This window comes from Agrilus planipennis, unplaced genomic scaffold (genome assembly GCF_000699045.2).
Source record: "Agrilus planipennis isolate EAB-ADULT unplaced genomic scaffold, Apla_2.0 scaffold53, whole genome shotgun sequence".
NCBI lineage: Eukaryota > Metazoa > Arthropoda > Insecta > Coleoptera > Buprestidae > Agrilus > Agrilus planipennis.
In genome coordinates, this window is record NW_020438880.1 from 1028461 (window position 1) to 1036007 (window position 7547).

General features: G+C 34.9%; 1 protein-coding gene across 2 annotated transcripts in view; it reads right to left on the reverse strand.

The window, feature by feature from the left end:
- The window catches only part of LOC108733126 (apoptosis-stimulating of p53 protein 2), a 237484-nt gene that overhangs the window by 97266 nt on the left and 132671 nt on the right, over positions 1-7547 (reverse strand). The window contains exon 1 of one of the 2 annotated variants that reach the window (XM_018464182.1): positions 4426-4707. The exons of the other annotated variant lie outside the window; for it this stretch is intronic. The gene's annotated coding sequence lies outside the window, so the exon portion shown is untranslated. Of the gene's footprint in view, positions 1-4425; positions 4708-7547 lie in introns of those variants that run through there. 2 annotated transcript variants of the gene reach the window in all.

The window sequence follows — 7547 nt, forward strand, 5'->3', positions numbered from 1 at the left end:
CATTATTTATATAGATATTAAATGAAACGCAAAGTTCCTAAACTAACTGTGATATTTTTTTTATTAAAATTTTCACTTACAGCTTACAGTAGTCGCAAACATAAGAATTTTTTATCATTCTAGAAACTGTAACGGCTTTAATATGTAAATAAAATTTGTTTTATAGTTTGTAGCACGCAAGAATGTTAACCGTCTTACGTACACGAGCAATTCTACCACAATTTCAACAAAAGGTCAGATAGTTCTAGTGATAACGTGATGTAAATTGAGGTGCTGACATAAGCCGTAGGCGCAGCCATACATTTTATAGGTATCTTGTAAGACCGGCGACGTACTTGCGACTTCATCGCGTGTCAATTCAGGCGGACCGTATGCGGCAAAGTCGCAACATGCAGCAGTCGCGCCGTGAATGGCGGCTCTACCACAATCGATCATATTCGTTAGTTTAAACGCACACGTTCAAACATGAGACGATGCCGCATTTGAATTTGGCATATTTTTAGTGTTATTTTTGACATTATTGGAAATTTTATAATATAACTGTTTTAAATTGTAGCAGTTCGGCCATACTGTCGGGTACCCGGCGCCGTTGTCTGGTACCTGACCGGATTCTAAAAAACGTACCGCATCTCTATTTTAACCAACCTCTATTTTAAATCCAACTTTTCACCAAGGTTTTACTTATGTTTAGCAATACTACTGTTCTTTTGGTTGATTAAGCTTTATTGCATTTTATCAAATACTGTTATTGTTGTGACTATGAGAATGCAAACAGTTCTGGTGTTGTAAAGGAGTAAACGTTTCGGAATATTTCCTCAATTCCTCATGTAGAGTGTGGAACTCCTTCTTATTGCAACGTATGGTATTTAGGGGATGAACCGAGCAATCTTTTCTTGTTTGTTTTCGCCTTCTTACTACATACGGCACGCACACAGTTTCGATTGTACTTAATTTTTACAACACAACAATATGAAACTGCACGTAACGCAAAATTTTTAGGTAAAATCGTGATGCGGTTTTCCCGCTAGCACTATAATATTATTGCAGTAGTGGCGACGCGCGGCGTTGTCGCAAGTATGTCACCAGCCTAGTTAGACTCCTACACTCCACCTTCTAGCATTTTAATCTCTTTTATTACACTAAAACTATTTTATAAGATTCGAAGGTTATTAAATGGTAGAATACGTTCTTTTAAATGCTGAAAATGGAGTAACCGTGGAAATGCATTAACAAATATCTATTCTTTAAGAACTGATGTCTGTTTATTATATATCTATTAAAATATTTGAAGGCGATTCGCAGTATCAACGATTACAAATGAGTATATTTTCTAGAAAACTCGTTTGAATGAATTTGTTATTTGTACGAGTTCAGTATTAGAAAACAGAAAAAATTTGGCCTGTGGTCTATAGTGATATGCAAAGCAAGAGTAAAAGAAGACTATCCAAGTTTGGTTATACTTATTCGATCTTGATCTTGTTTAAATACTTCTAGTCTTGGTATTGGTATTGGTTTTGGTCTTGCTGATATAGTCTCGGTCTTGGTCTTGCGTGTTAAGTTTGTCAGTTCACAACCAGGGCCGGTTTCGGATTGCTACTTCAACTGGCTTTACGGCATACTTGGGTAAGTTATCTTAACTTAACTTATCCAATTCACTCCAGCCCCTAAGTAATGATAAATAATAACATTTTGTGGTGCAAGTCAAAGAACACTAACAACAATATGAAATAATAATCAATAATGATATGTAAAAAATGTAAAATTTATATCAGTTATCATTTTTACATTTTTTACATAGCATTAGTATGATCTCGTACTTGTTTTCTTTTAAGACATTTACGACACTTACAAAAAAAGATTGTAGAAGATTTTAGTCCGTCAATCTATATGCTGTTTTACTTAATCATCGAAACGACTGAACCAATTTCGATGACATTTTACAAACATGAAGAAGAGGTTGTCAGAAGTAATCCAGGCTACTTCGTTTTTATTTGTCTGTCTGTTTGAACGGACTACTACTTGAAACAGTTGGATCGATTGCAATGGAACCATTTTTCTAGTAAAAACTTGTTATATATTATGAAATTGAAGGAATATTAAAATATAAGTTAAAAATACACTCCTGCCCAAATGCAGGTAGTGTATTGCTGCTACTGAATTATTTCAAGCGCTAGATAGTATCAAATACTCGCTAGATGGCGATACACTACATGTACTTGGATATTACATCAACTCGCTATTTACCAAGGAGCATCTTCGCGATCCGCGTAGGGTAATTCTAATAGAATTGAATTTTGAATTTCCGAGGCTTGCGTATATTCGATTTTCCATTTTTTGTGGCGTTCGGCCATGTTAAATGTTCAGTTAATTTTTGACACCTGCCTTGCTTGCACGTGGTCCGTTTTCGATTTTTGCCTGTTCCAAAAAATGGATCAAAGAATCTATATCAAATTTTGTGTGAAAAACAAAATTAAGTGCGCTGGCGCATTCCAAATGTTGACTGTGGCATCTGATGAAGTTACCTTGGACGTAAGCAACGTTTATCGGTAGTACAAAATGTTCTCAGAATTACGAGAAGATGTGAACGTCGATGACTGTGGTGGACGCCCTAGCACGCCAACAACAGACGAAAAACATTGATGAAGTGAAGAAAATAGTATTAGCCAATCGCCGAAATACCCTTAGAGAAGTTGCTGAAGGCCTAAACATATCGATTGGCTCCTGCCATTCGATTTTTACCAATGATTTGGGCATGAGATGAGTCGCCAAGAACTTCGTTCCAAAATTGCTCAATTTCGACCAAAAATAGGATAGCATTAACATATTGCTAAGGAGCTGTTGAACTCTGTCCAATGCGATCCAAATTTGCTGCAGAAGGTCATAACTGGTGACGAATTATGGGTTTATGGTTATGACGTGGAAATCAAAGCTCAATCATCCCAATGGAAGCTACCACACGAGCCAAAACCGAAAAAAAGGCAAGTTTTCAACTAAGCAACGTCTATCGGTAGTACAAAATGTTCTCAGAGGGTCTTGAAGACGTGAAAGACGAAAAGCGTGCCGGACGCCCGAACACGTCAACAACAGACGAAAATATTGATGAAGTGAAGAAATCGTCGAATCATCTTAGAGAAGTTGCTAAAGACTTAAACTCCTGACATTAGATTTTTACCAATGATTTGGGCATGAAAAAAGCGCGCCAATTTAGGTCGAATGTGTAGGTTTTACTTACAGTTTCCTTCGATTGTAGGAGCGTGGTGCATCATGAGTTCTTGCCACAGAGTAGAACAGTCAATAAGGAATATTACCTGCAAGTTATGCGCAATTTGCGCGAAGTAATCCGCCAGAAACGCCCGGATTTGTTGAAGAATAAAAATTGGCTTTATATTAACGCCCCTGCTCACACACTGTCGCTTGTGCGTGAATGTTTGGACAAAAATAACACACTAGTGATACCGCAGCCACCGTGTTCCCCAGATTTGGTCCCCTGTGATTTTTTCTTGTTCCCGAAACTGAAGAGAATCGTGAAAAGACGACGCTACGCTATAATTAAGGAGATAATATCGGTATAGAAGAAGGAGTTAAACAAGATCACAAGAAAATATTTTTTGAAGTGCTTCGAGGATTGTAAAGAAACGTTGACACAAGTGTATAATATCCGGTGGGGATTACTTAGAAGGGGACAAAATAGATATTTATGAATAAATAAATAGTTTTTGAAAAAACACAAAATTCGCGATACTTTTTGATCAGACCTCGTAAGTTTATAAGTTTGAAAATTAATTAGATGCAATATGTGATTTAATGTTACATAAATAACTTCACGTGGTTCGATGAATTATGTATGTTTAGGGCACAAGTCAAAATTTGCGATACTTTTTGAACAGACCTCGTATGTTCGCCAATGGTGTATACAAATTTGATAATTTTAATAACGTCTATTGTTCATACGTTTTACATAGGCATACCTAACAAAATATCGTTTATGTAATTTTTCTTACATTGTAGTTCCGTACGACCGTAGAACTGACACTAATAATACCGGCAATAACAACTCATTTGACCTGATAACCCACCGACACCTTTACATTGTACTGCTAACGTGCTCACCCGGCCTGTATTCCGTCTTGCATACATTAATTAGCAAAACACAATTTCAATTTAACCTTTCGACGTTTCCGCATTTACTACATACATAAGTGTAAAAAGCACATTATATACTAAATATAAAAAGCAATTTATTGGTTAACGATAAACGTATCTTGAACGATTAAATTATGAAAAGAATTATTCCGAAAAAGTGATCTTTAGAAGTAGAAAAGACTTCTGTTAGCCTTCTTAAATGACAGATTTATGAAGAACATTAACATTTAAAATTGAAATTTAATTCTTAGCATTTAATACAGTTAGAAACAGCATTCTTACCTTTTACTTTAATGACATGAATTGTAAAATTTCAAAAACCAGTTAGTTTCCTATACGAAGAACGCTAGGTTGTGTGTACCTATTAATCCTGTACACAAACGTGTCTGATAGATATTAAAAACACATTTACATCATTTATAGGCACGAGAGCACAATATAAGTCACTTCTGGATATTGATAAGTTTACAGGTGTTTTCGACGTTCTCTTCTATCACACTTTACGTAATATCTGTGGCAATTTATTTAACCCAAGCCGCGACTTCGTTCGTAGTCGTTTAAGATGTAGGAAAATGTAAGATATTCAAGTAATACGCGTTTTGGCAGGTGTTCAAGTCTGTCTGGTAACGACCGACTAAGTCAGTGCCATCCAAACTGATAAAAATATACTCAAGTGTGAATAGAAGGAGAAAAACATCGTTATGTTTTGTACCTAAGTGAGATGAAATGATAAAATCAACATCAAAGCATGTCAAACATTCTTCCATTCTAATCACAAGATAATTTTTAAAATCAACTTGTTTGGTAAAGTGCATTTTTAAAGTGAGTAGTTTAACTATAATACTACAAGAAACGTATCTTACTTTTATAAATGTGAAAACTGTTCATAAAAGTTACAACAGAAAGTACGTTTATCACATTTTTCCTGAAGAATGAATTGTTTTCATAACTTCTTTGAGTGTATTATATCGAAAATGCTTATGTCTTTTTTAGGAAATGTTTCATTCTAAAAGAAAATTCATGGAAAGAACCCCGCTAAATCCTTAAGGAAAATGACCCTCTGTCAAATTCTTTGAACCTTTGGATTTTGGTAGTTCTCAACGTGTAGATCAAAAGTCTCAATGAGCGCTAAGTCGTAAAAACTTATCTTTTTAAAATCTGGTCCCTTAAAGTTGCATCCTTCAGTAAGGACTTCCAAGGTATTATTATATTTTTTATACGAATTGAATACGTTCAAATATACATATACATTCATGTGTTGATGTATTACACCTACGTATGTATGTCTATTGCATGTTATGGATATGTCATTGTTTCAGTTCAATTTTAATATTCTTTTAGACGTTAAAGATAGATTTGCTTACCATTATTAAACCTATTTTATTTTATTACAGGTATAGGTTATTTTATTAAAGATAGTCAAATATCTTTTGAAAGTTCTTTTGCAAATAATAATAGGCCGATTTGGTCCCAATGGTCAGATTCTGCGAAGGTTTTCGACGGCAACCACCTTTGTTAATTTTATTATCGATGCTCTTAAATTGTATGCAGGTTATAGAATTTTCATAGCACGAGGCAGTCATAACTTGTTGGGGTTTTCTCCTCATTGGCTTCTGGCTCGTATTATTTTGTTGGATACCAGGTATTGGTGGTTGCACCAGAACAATTTTTGATTTTGTCACATAATTTACAGTTAGTTACGTTTTGTCCTTCTTCTTGTTAACTTGCGCTTTTGATTCATATTTTCTTCGTTGTACCTGTAGTTGTAATCCGTTATTTTAGAGTTAATAATTCATTTGTAAATAAAATCTGTGTATAGTGTTTTATATCGAGTTTTATTCGCTCCTTTAAAACCAACATTTTGAGAAAATACTGCTCGTTATTTCACGGTAAACAGTCATAGTATCGGACGAGGGATTGTAATAAACTCTGTAAAAGTGTAATACACCTCAACGTCATAGTGTACTTACGGGAAAAGATGGTGTACTTAGAGGTGTAACCAGACACCAACACAGAATCCAGGTCAAAACAATCAGTGCAATCTAAAATCTTAATTATGTGAATATAAACCTAGGGTACTTATTTCTTCTGGGAGAATGTGCCATTTATAGAATGCAGTGCAACACTTGATGATGCCTTCTGTACTGGGCAATGTGATAGAGCTATCAACGTAAAAATTAAAGAACAGGGATTAATAAAAAAGACAAAAAACTGGTTTTTGCACTGAATGGCACTTTCTGAATGGAAAACCCTCACAATTCAGACCCAAAGAATGTCGTAATTCTCGTAGTGATGTAAATAAAACAAGCTATTACTTTTGGAAAGTTTAGAAATTAAAAAAGCTCCCTTATACAATAAGAATTTCGAAAATAATTAAGTTGGTAACTGTTAACTATAAATAGAGCTATTCCAGTTTTAATCCTTTAGGAGAAGACTTTACTTCTTCCTTTAATAATGCTATCGTGACCGAAATTTGATAGGACATATTCTAGGTTTTTCCCTTCTTTATACACTCTTATAATTTATTGAAATAATAATTCCCTTTTATATTAATTAATACAAGTTTACTGCCTGTTTTTCCGTTTCGTTGAGAAATAATTAAAACTTTCGAGAAAAAGTACAATTAGTTTTAAGAGAGAGGGGATTCGACGAGTTTATAAATTTCCTTAAAAAGTTAACCTTCAACTTTATTATTTTTTTTAAGTTTTCAGGTACTCTCCTTAAACAACATGTCTTTTAATTAGCGCCCTTATTTGGAAACGAAACTTTTTAATTGATGCAATTTTGAAGGCAGCTTTATTACACGAACATTCCAAAGTTTTCGCTTTAGACGCGAATTCGCTCTCGAAACAGCGATTCAACTCGAGCACGTTTGATGAACTAAGCAGTTTGATTTGATGTTTTACCTCCATGCTAACTGAGCGTTAAAAAAAATAAAACGAAGGAAACTCACAAAGATAACCTGAAATTGTAAATACGCTTGCTAAGTAAACGATTCTAAAAGTGTATTTCCCCCTAACTTCAGGAAGCAGTCGATCGAATTCTACGGCAATGTTCTGGATAAAAATTGAAAAACAAAATGCAATCACTGATGTTCTTTTTAACATAAATGTGCACCCTTTGTTCGATTTTGTTGTTTTATACACGTAAGATTAGCTTTTTTGTATTATGTTTAATAACTGTTTAGAGAATTTATGATGCCATATCAGTGTGTTTCTTTTCCGCCAGGGTGCGATTTTTTTTTTGTTTTATGTTTTCGTGGAAGAGGGGAAATCTTCAGAAGACACCCAGCCGTCCGTACGACTGGGTAGTGTCGGATTCCCGAGGAAGAAGTCCTCGGACCTACCGACTAAAACCCCTCTACCTCAGGCCGTTTTAGGACCAACTAGGGTCCTCTTCAGCCG